Source organism: Cydia splendana, chromosome 8, assembly GCF_910591565.1.
Source record: "Cydia splendana chromosome 8, ilCydSple1.2, whole genome shotgun sequence".
Taxonomy (NCBI): domain Eukaryota; kingdom Metazoa; phylum Arthropoda; class Insecta; order Lepidoptera; family Tortricidae; genus Cydia; species Cydia splendana.
Genome location: NC_085967.1, coordinates 21774848 through 21796919, shown reverse-complemented (window position 1 = coordinate 21796919; position 22072 = coordinate 21774848). Strand labels below are relative to the sequence as shown.

At 38.7% G+C, this 22072-nt stretch overlaps 1 long non-coding RNA gene and 1 other non-coding gene across 2 annotated transcripts in view; one reads left to right on the top strand and one right to left on the bottom strand.

Moving 5' to 3' along the window:
• LOC134793036 (uncharacterized) overlaps window positions 1–22072 on the top strand; it is an 814647-nt gene that overhangs the window by 384809 nt on the left and 407766 nt on the right. The gene's annotated exons all lie outside the window — the stretch shown is intronic.
• Trnad-auc (transfer RNA aspartic acid (anticodon AUC)) lies at window positions 18140–18212 on the bottom strand. Its single transcript has one exon. It is a non-coding gene; the product is annotated as a tRNA-Asp (tRNA).

The window sequence follows — 22072 nt, the reverse complement described above, 5'->3', positions numbered from 1 at the left end:
GCAGGCGACCGCCGACCCGCGCCCCTCCGCCCGCCCGTCTACGTCACCGGAGACGCGCACGTCACGCGAGAGTACGTTAACCCCAAAACGTTCCTACGCTAGTACTGCCGCTAAGCCGCCTGCTATGTCCAAGCCTAAGCAGCGGCCGAAGAAAAGGGTGCAGAGCCTTCGTGATCCTGTTCACAAGGACCAATCACAGCCGACTCTAAGGGAGTCGCGATGTGACGAGGACGGTTTCAAGAAGTTGGAGAAGAGAAGAAAACCGGCTCGTCAGAATCAGTGTGGTACCGCACCGACTGGACCGAACCATTTGCTGCGTCCTGCAACACCGTCGACGCTGCTGTATGTGTCCCGTCTACATTACCTTACGAAGGTCGATGACATCGTAAAGTATGTGAAAACGAAGACCGGATTCATCCTGAGGGTCGCGAAGTTGGAATCTCGACACAATGCGAATTTTAATTCGTTTGTGGTGAGCGTTCCGACTGACCATCTAGCGACCTTCACCAAGGAGGAGTTTTGGCCGAAGGGTGTCAAGTTTCGGCGGTTCCGCGGCCGGCTCCCTGACACTGCGGGGTTGCGTAATGCATAGCAGCCATAATGTGATATGTAGTGTTTAGTTTTTTAAAGTTTAGTTATAAAATATATTTTTATATAATATGTATGCTAGTTTTAAGGTATTTATGTATGGGCCATTAGTTGCCTGAAATAAAGATTTTCTTTCATTCATTTTCATTCATTTCATTCATTCATTCATTAAACAATTATAACTCGCTCCATTCCAAAAATGCGAACTGATTATCCTTTTAAATGTTTTATACATAAAGATAAACTGACCCAGTATTTCACAAACACTACAATAAATACAACTGTACAGTTGGTGCAGATCAGTTAATCGCATATTATGTGGTAAAATAAATTATAATGATGACGAAGACGAAACTAAACGTGCAGCACAATCATATTACAACAAACATATAAACATTACAAAAATAAATAAATAAATTTAGGCTCTATTAGGTATTCGTAGTAAATTGTCTTATTAACATGTATTTTCTTGTGTGTGAATGCTTTTTCACCACACGCTTTCTTTTCTATTATTTACCAAAAATTGTACTTTCCTAGCGATAATGTGGTGTAAAACATGTATTACTCTAGGCAGCAAAGTTTGCTGGCTTCTCGTGACTCTGCAACGCTCAAGATTCCACTTTTTAAATCTCTCTATACACTAGTAATTTTGGAATATTTCGCATGTTTTGACCTCGATATAAGCACGAGAGGTAAACAACAAGTTTGCTTCTTTACGAGTACACTTATTCTATTGTCTCTGTTACTATTTTCCCTACACTTATTGTATTACTTACGCTATCAACAAAATGAAAGTAATAAACATATTTACTTTAATATTCTGTTTTTTTTCTATTCCATTATTGATAACATTAACGTTTTCCACATAATGTTACGTCTTATCTTATCTTATTATCTTATCTTATTGTTTTCGGGGGCCCTTGCGGATACGCTTCGACCCATAGGGATACAATGTTAGGTCTACTTGGGCGGTTTACAAGTACATTTTTTGTTTGACTTCTTGTAAACAATTACAGTTATTTGTTACAAGAAACCAATCAAAAAATGGACTTGTAAACCGACCAAGTAGACCTAATATTATGTGGGACGAAAGTACACATATGGATGCATATGTAGTTGTACACGCACACATACATACTTAGTTTCGGAGGAGAATCAGAGATGGCGCTTTCAAATGAGTTTCCGTAAAATGCTTCAAGAGGGCTCTCTTTACCTATATTACTTACTTTACTCTTTGAGATGCCCGCTGGGCTTGAACGAAGGCGGTCCTATCGCGGGGCGCACTAAACTGACAGTTGGATTTTGCAATTATTTTGACATTAAACCATATACGTATACGAAAAAGTATACCAGTAGACAAATTGTATTTAAAAAAATAGGGTAAATTAATTATCATCACATAGAGCTCGAGTCTCATCTTAAATTTGATTTGTTGTTGTTTACGGGGGATAATTATTGAAAAACGCAGTAAACTATCTTAAAACAATACGGTTCTAAAATCATTTAAGTAATTTGCTCCTTGAAACCCCGCTTAAAATGAAAAAAGTTTGAAGACTCATACTTACTGATTGGAGTTAATTTTCATTATGCTGGTATTACCTAATATTGCGTAATTTTAAAAATGTACCCATGTGACTTCTGTACGTCAACGTCAATGAACAACCAAAATCAACACAAGAAACTAAACGTTAAAATTAAAACTAAAATAAAACAAATCTTAAACTAAACTTATAAGTAAAAAAAACGTCAATGAACTGATTGTGATGACAATTTTGTGATCTTGTATTTATGTTAGAGAACTTTTGATCTTCAAATATTACCTTCAAATAATACGGAACGATATGTAAATATTTCGTGTACTACTTGAAAATCTTGAAGCGGTACACCTATTTTGTTGCTGTGAGGTCCGCCCAGATATATAATGCGGTTACGTGCTGTTCTGCAAACCTTCATGAAATCAAGAATAAATAAACGACTATGGTCTAGCCTCAGTCCTAGTGAGTTTTTGCGGCTCGTGAGGCCGAGATATACTTGCCTACGAGGCTTACAGGCCAATACCGTTGCGGACTGGTTTACTGTGATTGTCTATGTATCGATTGTTATCCAAATTTACTATAAAATAAAACAAAGTTTCTAGTTAAATTATATTCTGTGCATATATTTTTTATACCTCGTCGATGACAAACAAGCATACGGCCCGCCTGATGGTAAGCAGTCTCCGTAGCCTATGGACGCCTGCAACTCCAGAGGTGTTAGGTACATGCGCGTTGCCGTGCCTAACCCTCCGCACCCTCGTTGATAACTGGCAACCATACTCACCGGCAGGAACAATACTATGAGTAGGATCTAGTGTTATTTGGCTGCAGATTTCTGTAAGGTTGAGCTCTGCTCTAGATCTGGAATGACATCCGCTGTGCTGTGTCCTACCACACAAAGCGAGATGTAATTCACAGTGCCCATACCTCTCTTTTGGACGTAGTTCAAGGACCAGAGGAATGTCCATATATCTTCGTTCAGCATTTTCGTACTAAATAACTACACAGATTCAGATTCTGAACATATAACCGTAAGTTTACCAAAAATTTGGCGTAGCTGTACAGTCAGATGCAGAGAAAAACAATCCGCCAAAATTAAATTTCCACCCTGCCAGGAGATTATTTATTGATGAAGATAACGATATGTTTGCAAAAATGTAGTGATGAACATAGGTGTACAGTAATTTTGGATGCGTAGGGGAGAGCGGGGAGAAACGCAACACTTTGTACTTTGACCTTAGTTTCTGGCTAACCGTTATTATATTTAATTACACAAACGGGTCTACCGCGATATAATTTCATTGTTTTTACCTTTAATTCCGACGTTTCAGCTGAGTTGCACCAGCTGTGGTCACGGAAAGACACCGTTATTAACCGTTATTATTTTGATGAAATTAATGTAGTCATATATAACTTCATTGCATGTTCTGTACATTAACATCTTGATTAACCTTATAATTGTGTATTTTGTATGTAAGTACCAGAGTGACTAAAAAATCTTCTTTTGTTACTCATGACCCCGTTGGCGTGCAGAAAGTAACACGTGTGGGTCAAAAGTAACAAGACACAGTGGGCTGTAATTAATATAATATGATAGGTATATCAAATCAAAAAAGTACTAATTAAATATGTAAATTATTATTGATCACACACTTTAATATTTGCATTTTAACTACATAAACATTAGCATTTTAAGAAAATAAATCAATATTAAGTCCTCGTTAGAAATTGTTATTATTTCAAGTGATGAGATCAATTATTCTGTTATAAACATGTTTTCTACTCAGATAATTCAGGGTCAGAGTTTTTTCACTCACAAATATGGCATACATCGTTTAAATCATCATTAACGCATTAAGCATGTGACACCATATTAGATTCAATAGGTATATATTGTATGGGATGTAAATGTTACTTTTGTACCTGTACGGCTTTGTTACTTTTGTACCCGATCGCATTTTTCTGAAAACATGAAAGATATCTTTGAAACGGAACGTGCTCGTGAAAATAAATTGCAATCAAGCTAATCAATAATCAATATCCCTTCTGGTGGCAGGGCCTCCGGTTGAAGGGTAGGAGAAATGGCGCGGCCATTTTTTTAAATATGCCCCTGCGTGGCAGAGGGCGGGAGCCGGACACTTCCCTAATTGGCGGCGAACCGGGAGACGGTTCCGTCATAACAAGCCCGTGAGTGGCAGAGACCGTCTCCCGGCCTCTGTGCGACATCGTATTTCGCGCCTAAAATAAAACCGTTAAAACTATGCCTTGCTTGGTCACTCTTGCAAGATGCATTCGTCAATAAACAAGGATGGTATTCCTTAACGGTCGAATTCCCGCGTAAAATAAAGTTTGTTAGAACTGTGTGAATCATATTAAATGTATTGTTTTGTCATAAAAACTGCTTTTTCTACAATCAATTGTTTTATTTCCTAATTATACGTATTTTTATACATGAAAGTAGAAAAAAATTGGTAATAATATGAGATTTGATCAAGTCCAGCATAATTCACATAAAATAGAATGTAATTCATTGGTATACAATCAAATAAACCATTTTATGCTGAATTCAATAATACATAGTTAATATATATCATTCATACATATTTTTTGAGAAATGGTCATATTTCTAACGCGCGACCACCTTGGAGGCCCCGCCACTTCACGTATATTTTTCCAAAATGGCCGCGCCACTCAACCTCAACCCACCGTTAAATCTGAGGCGCCGCCATTCAACGGCTCGTTATGTCTGTCCGTCTCCCGGCTCCCCGCCACTTACCGTAGAGACCGGGAGCCGGACAATGCCACTCTAGGAGATATGCAAATACCCAGAAAATGTATGTATTTTAATACAACGTAAACATCAAATAACTAAAAGTCGAAAAACGTACTTTTGATTCGAAAAATCACGTTGCGTCCTCTCATACAACCACGTGGCGCCCGTTTCGACTGAATGCAAGTGAAGGGGGCGCCACTGTCTATCACCTAATAGCAGCGGAGTGGTATTTTGACTATTAGATAAACCTACAGAGCAATAGTTACTTTCCTTTCCACCCGCCGTTACGTCTGTCCCCGCTCTCCCCTAAATTTCACTTGAATAAGCATGAAAAATTTTCTTATTAGCTAGGTACTACAACTAAATATATACAGATTGAAGCTACGCTAAGGTAAGTAAGTTATATAATAATAAGATCATCGGAATACACATATGATTTGAATGAAATTGTCATTGAGGCTTATCGAAAGCCCTATTGAATAGAGTAGTACCTAAATAACGTTTTTCATCTGACGACTTCTGTATTTATTCGGTTTATTTAGTACGCGTATCTAATGAATTCGATTTTAGTTAATTTACATTTAAATACGTCACATGTGACATGAACAGACAAGGAGAGTAAGATAAAATATATTGTTTCTCTTCCTTCTTTCAATGGAACTTTTTTAGAGTTTCTCTTCCTCAAAGGAGGCTAGTGGTTAACACGAAACTCAAAATACTCTCATTTGCATTTAAAAAAAAACAGGATGGGTCACTGACCTGTCCCAGTAAAGTGAGGTAGTGTGCGTGAAGTGTGCTTGTGTGTGAAATGGGGTAATTTGACAGAATCTGAAAATTTTCCTCGGGCATACCTCGCCTTAAGTGTATAATTTGTTAAGGTTTTGTGTAACCCGTGCGAAGCCGGGGCGGGTCGCTAGTGAACACATAAAAACACCATTCAATTCGATGAACTAACACCATACTCTAATAAAACAAGGTCTTCTCTTCCCAGAGTGACAAGCCTACGTCACAATAACATTGCCACATTATATTATAGCGCTATCGCATATTATCATCATATAGGTATATATAAAATTGAAAAACCAGAACGGGATAAAAAAGGAGGGAAGAAGCGAGATGGCACCTTACAAATTTCTAAAAAAGTTTTTGACACGTTTCTCGAATACGACGCACGTATGATAAGAAAAACCTGTTCAAATATCTACATATGGGAATAGAACTAAACTAAAAACTATCGCTTCCGATGCGTATTTAATTTACAATAAGGAAAAGAAATTTTCATAACAATCTTCATCGGCCATTTCTCGGCAACTCTCGGTTGCTTTCGTTTGGCGGTGCTACATATTAGACCAAATAATCCGTAAGTTAAAGTAAACTAAATTATGTTTGTCATGTTGGTATACAGGTATTTCTGAGTTTTTTTACACGAAGTAAAATAAAAAGTGCTGCCAACCTCAACCTTAGTCTATAGAGCCCATACGAGTGATTTATGTCATATATGACTTATCATTCTTATCAATCAAAGTAATTACTATATTATTATTATCAATTTGTATTTTGTTGTTTTAAATTTATTTTTGAGTTATATTATTCAGATTGACTTTTACGGCTTCGGCAAACATTGCCATTCGTCCGGGGAACGGGCTAAGAATGCTGAGATGGGCCAAATATACAAAGTTGATAGTAAGTTATGTAGATAGATTAAAGTGCATGTTCAGATGTTATTGAGCGACCTGATAAAAATAAGCAAATGTACAGTCAGCAGTCGGCCAAATATCGTAATATAATTTTGTTGCCATAGAAATAAGGATGTGGTCCGATATAGTGGCGAAATTTTGAGAGACAAAAGCGGCTAAATTCAGTGGTGGCTCGCGGAAGTCGCGGACACTTAGAGAGAATGGGAGAGGATCGTGCCGTGAAGAGAGCGCAGGTACTTGGGACAACAAAATGGGAGACGCCCGAGTGGACGTCCTAGGTACCGCTGAAACGACGTAGTTGCTCAAGACCTGCTCAACCTCGGCCATGGCGACTGGCGAGAGCTATCGCAAGACCGAGAGGACTAGACTACCTATGTTTGTATGAAAAGGCGATTTAAGGGCGGCGGTCGTCCATATTCGTCTTAAGGCGAAAATTAATCTAATGAACGTTTTTGCAACTAGGCTTATAAGAACAAATAATAATTTTATCTTGAAACAAGTTTTAAATAAATACGTGTAGATGAAAAAATACAATCTTGCCTTTTATAAAATCACATAATTTTTTGACAAATTTGCGAATTGAGTTATCCAAATAACGGCTACAAATAAGAAATCCCTATCACAGTTTTAAACCATGGCAGGGTTGAATACATAATAATGTCGGTATTTAACTAAACATAAGACGAACTCTTTATTTCATTTACGCGAGCGGAGCTGCGGGCCCGTCTAGTATATGATAATATGCGATATAGCGCTGTCGCATGATGACGTAGGCTTGTGTCAGTCACGTGACCACGAAAAGACGGGAAGAGAGTACCAGGCGGAGTATATTATTATACCATGAACTAACACCTTTCACGTTCGACTCCCGTCATAAGTTCCCTGTCAATACGCAGCCACGCTATTGAAACTCCATAAAAACGACGTCATGACAAACCGCAATCCATACAATACCTACAGTTAGTATCATCAATCATCGACATCACAGTGAAATAATACCAATACTTAAGACGAAAGTGGAGGGCCCGCGCGTATTGGCCTTTTCATACAAACATAGGCCTCATTTTCTTTCCTAGATATTAAATTTATTGAAAATATTTTGACACAATTTGTTGCATATCAACCACAGCTATGCCTCTACGTTTTTTTTTTCGTATTTTAATTATTATAAGAGTTAGACGCATTTAAAAATATGTACCGTAAAACGAATGAAACATATGAATGACGAATGAAGGTTTGAGAGGGGGGTGAGAAGGGATTTTAAGGCTACTGCTACAAAAATGATGTATTCCAATTTAAAATGGAGCTATAGTAATACGCATAATTAAAAAAAATCGATCCAACAATCTTCCAAAATCACCTTTGTATGAAAACCCCTCTCACCCCAAATACGAGGCACTACGGGGTGAGGTGGATTTTCCTCTTTATCGTCAAAGTTATGAAATGGAATTACCCAAAATAAAATAAAAACTAAAATACAAACGTCCGGAACACTTATTATATACACCATTCAGTTTTCATATGTAAAAATAAAATGTTATCGAGGTTTGAATTTCAGTTTTGACCCTACTCACCCCATTTTACGGTACGAAATCTGTTTTCCGCTCCTATTTTTTACCATAATCGAAATATCGAAATAAGTAAAATGTCCCGTACATTTATAGCTACGGTTAATATACATCCAATAATGTAAAAATATTTCCCATAATGTCAATATCCAGAGAGGATTATGGAGACTACCTTTGTATGGAGAAACGGCCGTGCCCGTTCCTCTTAATACCATTCGACGACCAGTTTGGCTTAGTGGGTAGTACTGACCTTGCGTATGTATGGTTCTGGGTTCAAATTCCGGTAAGGGCATAATATGACTTATTACGGTTTATAATATAAGTTTATGAGTAAAACACTTAAAAATATAGGTACAAATCAAAATAAATTGATAACAATAATTTGATTTATACTTTGTCAAGCCATTTCCGCCAGTAGAATAAAGCGGCAAATTTAAAAATGTAGGCGCGAAGGGTTCTCGTACCATAGAAAATTACAATTTCGCGCCTTTTCTACTGACAAAGTTGTTTGACCGGCTATATTTCCAAAGTTGCCATCAAACGCGCAGTAAATCGAGTGATGTAAAACGGATAGCTGCTACTGTTTGTGAACTCACTGTGGCGAAGGGGCTTTAATATTAGATTTGGAGGCCATATCTTCGGACCTTAAGGGTTGAATGATTATGAAGGTATCGGCAAAAGGGTATGAAGATTGCATTTTGAAAACGTGAGGAGTGTTCGCTTTTTCAGTTATAAATTGGATCGCTGGTAAACTTAGGTAACTATATAACTGACTGTGAGTTTGCTAAAGCTCGTATACTTATGCATATGCATACTGACAATATACGAGTACCTATATACCATGTACCATGTTCTTATCGTTGGGAAATAAACACAGAAGTGATAAGTAATACAGCGAGCTGCGAGTACAGCGATGGAATTCGATAAAATGGCCATATACTTTTGCAGCTGGGTGTACATAAAATCAACGTCTCAAGGGGTTTTTTTTTAAACTTTGAGATACCAACATTTTCTTATTGGAAAAAGGTAAGCATGTGACCACAGTCTGAAGGTAAGCGCCGATGTAGTCTAGGATGGAGCATGCTGACCTAAAAGATGTCTATTCACTCTCGAATTAAGAGCCCATCAACGTGCACACTAACGCCACTGATAAATAATCGTGATTATTTAAATTTAACGACAGGGGGCCGACTTTTGAAATTCGACCGCTCGATTTCGTGTATTTCGTTCAATAATATCTCCACTACTAGGCATTTAAATTCTACTAATAGAATTGAAAACGAGTGCTCAATACCACTAGATTCCCAATTTCTATCGCTCGTATTTCAAAAATTAGCATTTCGCCGTTTTCCACCGATTTTCGAGTGACGAAATCGAACGATCGAAATTCAAAAATCGGCCCCCAGGTAGTTAAAAAAGGGGGCCGCTACGTACTGTATTTTGTATTTAAGTACGTTTTGAATACATTAAATTAGTTTTTATGTTGCTGGATTGGTCAATCTATGCGTCCGTCCGTTTAATGTATTCAAAAGGTACTTAAATACAAAAAACAGTACGTAGCGACCCTTTTTTAAATATATTTCGTTACAATTAAATAATCACGATAATTTAGCAGTGGCGCTAGTGTGCACGTTAATGGACTCTTAAAAAGATCCAAGTTATAGTGGGCCAGGAATGTATTATGTACATCTAAAGTTGCGCATCTATCTTGTTATTATTGTACTAAATAAATTGCCAATGTAGGACCTAGGTAAAGAGCGCGAAACATTTTGTGCTTACCACCAATTTGGCACTGACATAAACGTTAGCGTGAACATAACTGACTTTCTAGGAGTCACGCTCGTACTCGCATATTAGTGCGAGCGATATGTATACAAAGTAAATTATAGTGTAAATAACATTATTTGCGGTATTTGACGTCTGTCACTCACAACAGCAATCAACAAATAAGTCTTTTTTTTTTAATTTTAGGGTTGGCCGGACACCACCTTTATGAATCGGTAGTCGTCTAAGTAAATCGATATGAATTTTTCATTTTTCTTTTAATAAAAATAAGGAAAAGGTGGATAATTAACTGTAAATATGGATATATTTATCGTCACTTAACAGACAACAAATTTGACACAGAAATAACATAAATAAACTTTAAAATAGATCCCCAGTTAGTTTCAATTTTGACAATGGGTGCGACCTACTCGGTCGGTGTATTAAATACACCGACCGACCGGTAGCTTGCGGGAAAACCATATAATTCTAGCTTTATTTAAATCTCAAATAAAAATTCATTATATGTACGTCACAATTCGATACCTCAGTCTACGTGCCATCCAATCGTAATCGCTTGCTGTGACAATCGATTTGCGTTAGTTACATCTCTATATACGTCAGTCATAATGTGTCAAATACCGCAAATAATGTTATTTACACTATAAGTAGACGTTAGCGTCTCCCCCCCCCCCGCCTTCCGTCACCCCTCGTCGAACGACTGTATAGACTGTGGTACGGGTATAGTTCACTCAATGATGATCACAAAATGATGACGGATAACTAACCTTGTAGGTTGAAGCAGAGACTAGTAGGTAAATATTCAAGACGAGCAACTCCCATACAACACATCTAAAGTGTATTCATATTTCATCCTGACGTCTAGTAAACAAACGTGACATTCCAACAATACGATGATTCATAGAGAATCTAGACATCGTAATGTCAGATGTTTTTGAGGTGATCCGTTCGTTACAGCGATTATTGATGGAAATCTTATAAGAAATGATATTATTCAGTGGTTATTTGGTTGATTTCAATACTTTGTGAGTTTCTTTAAGTATACAACAACATTTTAAGTGATGATTATTGTGTAATTCCAGAGAAAAGTGTAATAATGTATTCTAGAAGTGTTTGTTTACATGATAGGACAAGTAAGGATGAATACACTTTATATTCGAACGGTACCTTAATGCATTAATTCAGTGAGAACTAAGAACCTTCTGAAAATTAAGGTCAATCTACATAATGCGCTGAACGATATGTGAAAGCCACGATGTCGACGAAGCATCAAATTACGGTGCAGACTGGCTTTGATCACTTGACTCGTATCTGCGAGCAATTAAGATCAGTTAAACGTTAATGGGGTGGTGTCAAAGTGACGAATATGAGTAGGGTGTGGTAATAATGTTAATCCGTTTGAGCTAGTTAACACCGCGGGGTTATCATAAAAATTGAAATAACCTCGGACTATTGGCGCGCGAACGCAGTGAGAAAACTACGTCGACAGAAATGTGTGCCTTTCATCTCTTGGTTAGGCACCATTTATTTATTACGGTTTTTGCCAGTTTTTGGCCCCCTCCCTCCTCTATGTAAGAAAAAATAAGAATAGGCTGACCCCTTCCCCCCTATATTAGGTAGGCAAGAATCTAAAGGAAATAAAAACTTTTTACAAAAAAAATTAAACCGACTTCAAAAAGGATGAAATAAAATATTATCCTTTTTTATGTCTATGCGTTACCAACTGATATGTTTGAAGTCGGTGCCAAGCCAAATTTTGAAGCATACCATGACTTTGGTGCGATTCGATAAGGATTTACCTACGTTGGATTGCCTTACACGACGACAATGAACGTACTTTCTGTAGGTACAGTCGACGTTAAAAATATGTTTACGCTTTTCGCCTTATTACAAAGGAGCAAGGTGCAAAAGTGTAAACATATCATTGACGTCGACTGGACCTAAGAACACACCTCAGAACACACGATCAAACCTTCTTGGCGCAGTCCGTACCATATTTGTCGGCACATTAGTGTAAATATAAATGCATTTTTTTGCCGTCGTATTTTTGCTGAGTTATTTCCCGTCCCTTATCCAGAGGACTACATTTCAAAATATAAAACAATTCAAGGAATTTACCTTTTTGCCAAATTTCACCTAAAGCGGTTCAGTTGTTTAGCCATGAAAAGGCGACAAAGAGGCAGACAGAATTCTTTACACATTTATAATAGTTATTAGTACAGTTCTAATGGGATTTATAGCCATATAAAGCTGATTATTTTTGACTGGCATTGTTACTACTTGGCTTGGCACCGACTTCAAACATATCAGTTGGTAACGCATAGACATAAAAAAGGATAATATTTTATTTCATCCTTTTTGAAGTCGGTTTATTTTTTTTTGTAAAAAGTTTTTATTTTACCATTTTTAGTTTTAACGCATTGTTAAGAGCGCGACGCATGAATGAAAAACAAGATCATGTTTAACACTAAATTCGTGTACCTATTACTTTAGTAAATATGTAATCAAGAATTTTCCCAGACGGACTCGAGAAAATTCCTGATCACTCAACCTCACAGCACATCAACCCCTGATCCAGGAACCCCTCGATCCTGAACCAGCAACCCTTCAACCGCCATTCCCCTACCCCTTAATCCCTGACCCCTTAACTCATAACCCTAACCCCCGATCAGTAGCCTTACCAGCTTACCACGAGTTTGACATTGATATATTCGCTAGCATGTGTGTAACTTACTTCCTATGCATCTCGCTCGTACTAACCTTAGTGTGAGCGAGATGCATTAAAAGTTACATTTAGATGCATAAGACGTTAGCGAATATGTCAATGTCAAACTCGTGGTAAGGCTACAGTTGCAGTACATCAAATTGGTGGTTTTCGGAAGCAAATGCTCGAGTTACTTTAGAAAAATTGGAGGTAACTTCTTCCAAACAAACAAGAATTACTCAAATCGGATCACAGGTGCCGGAGTAATCGCTGAACATTTAAAGAAATCATCATCATTATCATCAAAATAATCATCATCATCAGGTCTACTTCATCAAATTGGTGGTTTTCGACAGAAAATGCATGAGTTGCTTAAGAAAACGCCCAAAATACCATGCATGTGCCTTTAAAAATTGAGGAGTTCGCTCAGTTCCTCATGGATCCCATCATCAGAACAGAACCAAATTAAAATGGGACCAACTTGGAGGTAGCTCCTTTCAAACAAAAAAAGAATTACTCAAATCGAACTACGGATGTCGGAATAATCGGTGAACGTACATAGAAAAAAAAAACAGCCACAACCGAATACAGAACCTCCTCCTTCTATGAAATTGAAGTCGGTTAAAAATGAGTACGTTTGGTTTGTGTTAGTGTTTATTTTTCAAAAAATAATTTTGGTGTGTTTATTTGTATACCTACAGAGGAACTGGAGCCCGTTTAGGCCAACTCAGCACCGTGTTTGATAACATAAAGTGTGGAAGTATTATTTTAAACGTCATAATTTCACAGAAATTAAAAAAAAATCGCATCTTGGTGTCGTCTTACGTAATAAATGAATGGCGTCTTAACAATCTACAATTATGTGCTATGTGCGCATGCTGTATATGTGCTATGACTAGACTGGTCATATTTTTGTAATAATCGATTTCGACTGGCAAATCATATTACTTTTTGGCAACCGGATTTTTTAACCTAATCAGACCCCGCTGAATCCGATTTTGCCGGTTGCTTGATCGAATTCTTGACAGGAAGTGAGATATTTGATATGAAAGGTCCCTTTATTTAGTTTTTCGTAAATAACTCTTAAACGGTGGTACAGACCAAGCAACCGGCAAAATCGGATTCAGCGGGGTCTAATTAGGTTAAAAAATCCGGTTGCCAAAAAGTAATTATGATTTGCCAGCCGCATCAAGAAGGAGAGCGATTTTGATTTTTTTTGTCTAGTCTAGACAATATGTCCATGAAAGAGGCATATGTTCATGTTTCCTCATGTATCAATGTGTGTGTAAGTTGTTTAGGGCAGCCAGTTGAAATACTACAGCGTAGGTAACTATGGCAACTAAGAAACAGCTTAGCTTTACCACGCCTGCCTTAGCAGTGTCAAACTGACATATTCGCTAATTCGTCTGCGTATCTTACTTTCTATACAACTTGCTCGCACTAAAGTGCGAGTACGAGAGAGATGCATCGAAAGAAAATTACGTACACGCTAGCTTATAAGTATGTCACTGTCACTGAATTTTATAAGTGCGCTTACACGACGACCTACAAGTACACCTGTAATGCGACATAAAATAGTTAGAAATTAAATAAAATGGAACTAAACAATGTCCATACTAAATTGTTGCCATGTTAAGCATTTTACGTCAAAAATGTGACAGTTACGTAGAAAGTGGCGCCCTCATTTATTTTCAACTATTTTATGTCGCACTGTACATGACCAAAATTTTAACATTTATCACATTTTCGAAAAAATCCCCAACATGTGAGCGCAACGAACTCAGGTTAAAAACAAATTCTTGTCTTTTTCTAAATTTCTCTAGTACATTTTTAGCATACACCTGATACAACCTAGAATCGTCATAACGTAAATAGTGGTATATTTTCTTCAGCGCATAATAGCGCGAGACAGTAGCTAATCTATACATTGCTGTCAGATGCAGCTGATCTGCTCAGGGAGAATCAATCTAGGGTGCACCGTTACTGCTAGCGGAAGCATTCTACCAGAGAGACTCATGTACTCGGCATATGAGAAATAAGAGAACCTGATATCTTTCGTCATCAAAACTGTCACAGTTAATGGTACAGTTTCGCGTCGACAAATAAAAAGAACCACGAGCCAGGTGGTCAGACGACATTAGTTAGAAAGACGGCAGGGGGCCGATTTTTGAAATTCAACCGCTCCATTTCGTGTATTTCGTTCAATAATATCTCTACTACTAGGCATTTAAATTCTACTAATAGAATTGAAAACGAGTGGTCAATACCACTAGATTCCCAATTTCTATCGCTCGTATTTCAAAAATTTGCATTTCGCCGTTTTCCACCGATTTTCGAGTGACGAAATCGACCGATCGAAATTCAAAAATCGGCCCCCAGAGCTTACCTGGCATAGAACCGCCGCATACAGAACAACATGGATATCCATGAAAGAGGCATATGTTCAGCAGTGGAAGCAAATACGAGTATGCTGAGAAGAAAAAGAAGAAATAAAAATAAATAATCATCCGTCATCATCATCATCATCATCATCATCATCAGCCTACTCTCGTCCACTGCTGGACCTCCTATTAGGCCTCTCCTATTGCACGCCATTGAGCACGATTTGCGGCAACTCTGATCCAGCTCTTGCTAGCCGCCTTGCGAAGGTCATTGCTCCATCTAGTCTGGGGGCGTCCTACGCTACGTTTGCCGATGCGCCGTCTCCACTCGAGAACTCGTCTACCCCAACGGTTATCGGTTCTACGGCTAATATGACCGGCCCACTGCCACTTCAGCTTGCTAATCCGGTGGGCTATGTCGACGACTTTAGTTCTCTGACGGATGACTTCATTTCGAATACGATCCCTCAGAGAGACTCCGAGCATAGCCCTTTCCATAGCTCGCTGAGCGACTTTGAATTTATGGACCAGTCCTACCGTGAGTGTCCACGTTTCGGCTCCGTATGTCATCACGGGTAGGACGCACTGATTGAAGACTTTTGTCTTCAGACTCTGTGGGATTGACGACGTGAAGACTTGACGCAGCTTCCCATATGCTGCCCAGCCCAGCTGTATCCTTCTATTCAACTCTTTCTCGAAGTTGTTCCTTCCTAACTGCAGTATTTGCCCGAGGTAAACGTATTCCTGAACAACCTCGAGAACAGCCCCTTGTACTGCAATGGGTCACGGAGCAACCCGACCCGACCCGACCGGAACATCACTAAAAGGCCGTAGCACACCGTGAGCTTATCAAGATATTTATGACGTTTCAGAGCGTAAAAATAAGAAGAAGAAGCCTACACTTTGACAATTGAAAACCTTGTAGTCTTCTTCTGTAATAACTAAAATTTAAGGAAGCCTGTAGTCTCCCTTAAACTTTAGCCATTCATTTTTGTTTAGTACTTATTTCGTTATGGCTTTTCTTTTAATTCATCATACCGGTGTATTTTTGGCTTTCTTGCTGGGCGTGACTCACCCAAGGTCTTCACTCTACCAGCCTCTTGTGCCTTGAGTCGTATTTACGACGCAAAAGCGTCTTACGTCTTACGCTGTCGCGATTTTAACATTTTTTCCCCATCACAAAAAGTGCACAGCGCCGCTAAAGAAGTTTTCACTTCAAAAAACCTATTTATTTATTATATTCAGCGCTGAGGCCCGCTGTCACTCAGCGAAGCCCTCACGCGGCTGTATAAGACGGCCATTAATGCCCCGCTAATTATCTTCACCCGCTGGCCCGCAAAGCTGTGTTTATTATTGTTGTAGCTGAAACAGATACGTGTACAGATGTGCATCATTGTTTTCCATCGTATTTTCTCGGAAACGTTCGTATTTGTCATGCTACTTCAGTCAACCTCAGTATTTTTTGTACCGAGACTGACTGAAATAGCAAGACACGTTCGTACGTTTCTGTGAAAAAACGTTGGAAATTACTAATATGCACTGCCATAGAGAAAAAAGTACATAGAGTGCTCACTCCCTACATCAGTTTTGGTAGGTACCAAAATGACTATTATTTTCGTAGTCGACATCTTGCATCGAGTAGCGGAATTATCAGTACTGCTACTTGACAATAGATGTTGCGGCGACCAAAAAGTCTAATGCTCAACAATTTTCAGCTAATATTATAACCGGATTAACCGGAACTCTATTTTCAACTCATTCTGCTTATAATATTACTTGTAAATTGTTATTCAACACGATTTTCGTGAGTCGCCACAAGACAGACATCTAGTAGATCTGCAGTACTGATAATTTCGCTACTCGATGCTAGATGTCGACTACGAAAATAATAGTCAGTTTGGTACCAAAACTGATGTAATATGGAGTGAGCACTCTATTCCTACTATATTTCTCTATGGCACTACATCTGTATAGCTGTACTAGAAGATAAGAAGGCCGTCTAACGAAACCAAGACTACAATCGTACATCAACAAACGCCAGACGAAGCGGAGACGGGGGGAGACGTACGGAGCTTTTTTTTGGAAGTGCTTTTGAACATGAACATGCGGTCAAACAGATCACTGTGTTATGTCTTTCCTGTAGACATACACAAGAGTTAAGGGGTATAAAGGTTAATTTTCTTATTTAACCCTTATCCACGTGAAAAGGTCCTCCTTTTATTTAAAGAACTATGATAAAATCATTACTTACATGCCCACAAGCTGTTAACTATTGCCCACAGGAGAGAAAACTAGTGTGTTATCGCGAACAGCACATTTTTCTCTCCTGTGGGCAATAGTTAACAGCTTGTGGGCATGTAAGCAATGATTTAATCATAGTTCTCTAATTAAAAGGAGGACCTTTTCACGTGGATAAGGGTTAAATAAGAAAATTAACCTTTATAGCCCTTAACTCTTGTGTATGTCTACAGGAAAGACATAACACAGTGATCTGTTTGACCCGTTTGTTGTGTTGAACACAGCGATGTTTTTTTATGATAATTTTATTATAAAGCACTATTTAGTAAACAGGGGGCCGATTTTTGAATTTCTAGCGCTCGATTTCGTCGAAATGCTATTTTTAAAATACAAGCGATAGGAATCTAGTGGTATTAACACTCGTTTTCAATTCTATTAGTAGAATTCAAATGTCTAGTTGTGGAGATATAATGAAGGGAGCCACGCGAAATCGAGCGCTCGGAATTCAAAAATCGGCCCCCTGTTTACTAAATAGTGTTTTATAATAAAATTATCATAAAAAACATCGCTGTGTTTGACACCTCAGATTGACACCGGATTTCGTATACCCTATACTCTGTATCGTTAGGTATTTAAATAAAAGTAAACAAGATCTACCCTCAAACGGCTTGTTAAGCCAGTTGAAAACATTACATGATCAAATAATGTAGGTTAAAGTCAGGTCTTTCAGTGACTTATCCAGGCGGTTTCGTATTTGGTTGGTTAACCAATAAATGTTATAACTACCCGAAAATGTACAAATTGTTTGTTTACTTTTTTTCAATACCTAAAGATACAGACTTATAATAAATTTAAAAGTGGAAAAATTACTGTCTTGGGTGAGACTTGAACTCACGGCCTCTGGATTGATACTCCAGCGCTCTGCCATCTGAGCCACCAAGACCTCATCCATAGCCAGCAAATCTTTCCACCATATTATAGGTTAGGTATTTTTCCACTTTTAATTTATTCTAAGCTTAATAGCATCGTTCGCAGACGTTTCTGCTTGTTAAAAATTAAAATACAGACTATAATTCTTATTGATTTAAACATTAGGATACTTGAACATATACAAACCAGAGCACGTGAGAGAGGAAGTAATAAAAGATAGTCCCGTTAATCTAGCACAGTCTTGCAGCGGACTCGGCACGCGCCGTCGCCATTGTGAGGAGGACACATGCTGGGCTTCACCCGCACATATTTCCTGTGGACCAAGTCATTAAAAATAACAGTTTTTAGAATACTTCACTATTAGTTTCACTAGACTTACACCGACCGGGATATGGACCGTGATTACCTTTTGTGTTAAGTATGTTGCACCAATTATATTGAATTGATTTTTCGCATGGTAGTAGCTAATACTATTTGCAGTTTATGTGATTTTTGCCATAGGTGTACCTTTACAATTACTTGTTGAAAAGAGCTGTCAAAAAATTCTCTGACATTTTAATCATTATTTTTTCAGGGAATTAAATATTTAAAAAAATCTGAGTTATACTCCTACTCATTCTTTGTAGCTATGACCTAGTTTGATTGCTCTACCTTATATAGTTCAGGAGAAAAACGAATTTGAAAAATGTGTCCATAAAATGACGTTTTTGACATTATCTCGGTGACGGTTCAAGATAGGGGGCTGAAAGTTAAGGTTTTTCTATATTATAAGATAGCCAACAAATGACATTATAAAAATCCGATATTCGTCACAGGGGCCACTTCTCCTTCCTTAGCCTGCTAGACACTTTCTCTTGAAACCGTCATTCCATTTTTATAATACCGTCCGTCCATTTTAATAATAATCTTCTTCCTCGCGTTATTCCGGCATTTTGCCACGGCTCATGCCTCATGGTTCGCTTGATAACACATCCCAAGAATTGACGTATGTAGTGAGTGAGAAATGCGAATGTGTGCACGTTTCCCCCCGCAAAAAATGGGGAACGATTTGTACTGTAAAGATATCACTTGGGCTCCTCCCTTGCCGGAAGCCGTTGTTGCTCGAAGTTGCCTACTTTATATTATACCTGAGGTGAACCGTCAGTAATGCCGCTAAAGGGGCCCACTGATGATGATGATGATGATGCTTTTCCTGACCGATTTCGGCCCCAGCGACTGTGTGCTCTGGACTAGGCAATTTTTAGCTCGTATTATTAGAGTGTAGCTGATCCACTCTCTGATGCGCTCTTAGGTGGCTCACGTACCCTATCTTCTTGCTAAATACTCGAGCGCATTTTGGGCACGTCAGCACACCACCTACATAGTTGTAGGAAATTGAGGTTGGCGGCCGAGCCTTAAGCTCATCACGTTTTCTGTCGAGCTCACTGCGGCGTTCCGTCTCAAAAATGTTAACTCTATCATTAATGAGGCGCCGCCATTCGGGCCGCTGCGCTGCCTTCCGCTCCCAGTCAGAGGGCTCTAGTTGGCATCTCTTCATATGTCTTTTCAGAACATCCTTATATCGTAAGTACTGGCCACCGCTTTTACGCTTACCATTCTGGAGTTCTGAAAAGAAGATACGCTTCGCCACTCTGTCTTCTGACATCCGAGACACGTGCCCACACCACCGCAGCTGCCGCCTCATCAGACCCACTGATTAACAGTCCGCCGGATGGTATCTGCCTGTCAGTTGGTCGGAACTGTCAACTTTTTTGTTCTAACTGACAGGCCGATTGCGTTCAACGGACTTTTCATCAGTGGGCCCCTTTAGTTACTAATACCTATTGTCTGTCTGATCTGATTTGACCAATGAAACGCCGTCGCTTAACCCTCGCGTCTCCGCAATAAAATACCCGTAAATTCTTCCCATTTCAGCAAATATTCCGGAAAGGTCTGAATCTCAAGACAGGTGTCTCGAAATCCATAATCCAACTCACCGCCCTCACGACTATTATTCTGATTGTAATGTGGAAACCATCTTGTTACAAAATACCTACAGGAGAGGAATGAACTGTGTCATTCATTGTACGGATTCTTATCTCGTATCTCCTCTTTCTTATAGCAAAGAGAGAGACAATAGCAGAAAGTTTGATGCCTCTAATTAATCTCTGCCTCTACACTCATAATTTTGTCTCGTAGCTAGTTTTCCAGTATTATACTCTGTATCTTTAGGTATTTAAATAAGAGTAAACAAATAATTTGTGTATTTTCGGGTAGTTATTACATTTATTGGTTAACCAACCAAATACAAAACCGCCTGGATCAGTCACTCAACGACCTGACTTTAACCTACATTATTTGATCATGTAATGTTTTCATCTACCCTCAACTGGCTTAAGAAGCCATTTGAGGGTAGATTTTGTTTACTTTTATTTAAGTACCTAAAGATATACCCCCTTATTCATAAACGTTTACTAAAGTTGACAAGCCGATAATAATCGTTTGTCCCTCTCCGACGTATTGGTATGATGGAAAGGGACAAACGATTATTAACGGCTTGTCAACGTTAATAAACGTTTATGAATAAGGGGGATAGACTATAGGCACACCTCGGACACTGGCGTTCAAATGTATGAAATAAACGCGTTCCTACGCACACAGTCTAAGCTCGTGTAGGTGAACGCGTACCATGCTTGTGTGAGTGAGATAAGACGTAATAGGGTTCCCGCCATTTTGTTGTCAAGTTCGATGACCTCAATGAATCAAAACTCATTGCGCGAATTAGGAAGAAATAAGAATCGTATTATGCTGTAAGGTGGGTATCTAAGCTCGATTTATACAATAGTTTTATATTTTGAATCAGTATAAACGAAATAACAAAATTTTTCTAAGGAAATTCAGGCCACCAAAATATTACGTAACTTGAAAACATGATTTTTTGTTCATATAGATATTGTGTTGTTTTCAGTGTGTTCTGATAGGTTTTGTAAATATTTGTTTAATATTTGAATATTTTACGTGGTCTCCGCTCTGCGCACCGCGTCGTCGCGTCCTTGCCAGCCGGTAACTGTGAGGTAACCGAGAGCGGGTGGGCGGCACTTTCAACGGGAGGCAGGGAGTGTCCATACTGTACGTTAGTACTCTTTATTATACTGTGCTATAGGTATTCATTACATTTTCTATATACATTTTTGGAGATTACCGATCAGTATGTAGGTAGTCTTATATATCGACCGGGATATGAACCGTGATTAATAAGTACCTTTTATATTGTATAAGTCTAGTGAAACTAATCGTGAATCATTCAAAACTCTTACCAATCAGTTTCGAAATATAAATGTTTAACTGTCTTTATGCCATCTTATAAACCATAGAAAGGGAATGGCTAAGTGACAATTATTTTGCAAAGTATCCGTCAATATACTATTTAAGCACGCGTAGTATAAAAATAGCTACATTTAACAAAGACCTTTCTTCGAGAGCTTAAAAATACTTACGTCATACACCCTACAGACTCAGATCTGGAGTCCAATTCGTACTTACATTTTTACATCAAAATGATATCATTTTGCTATAATTTTCCCGCAAATGAAATGAGGCCATCCGTAGCTGAACCAAAGTAACCGATGTAGCCCTCCGAATCGCTAAACTTAAGTGGGAGTGGGCGAGGCACATTGCCCGTAGAACCGATGGCCGTTGGAGCGGAAAGGTCCTCGAGTGGCGACCACGTACCGGAAGGCGCAACGTGGGTAGACCCCCCACAAGGTGGACTGACGACCTGGTAAAGGTCGCGGGAGTCCGCTGGATGCGGGCGGCGCAAGACCGGTCATTGTGGCACTCTTTGGGGGAGGCCTATGTCCAGCAGTGGACGTCCTCTGGCTGATATGATGATGA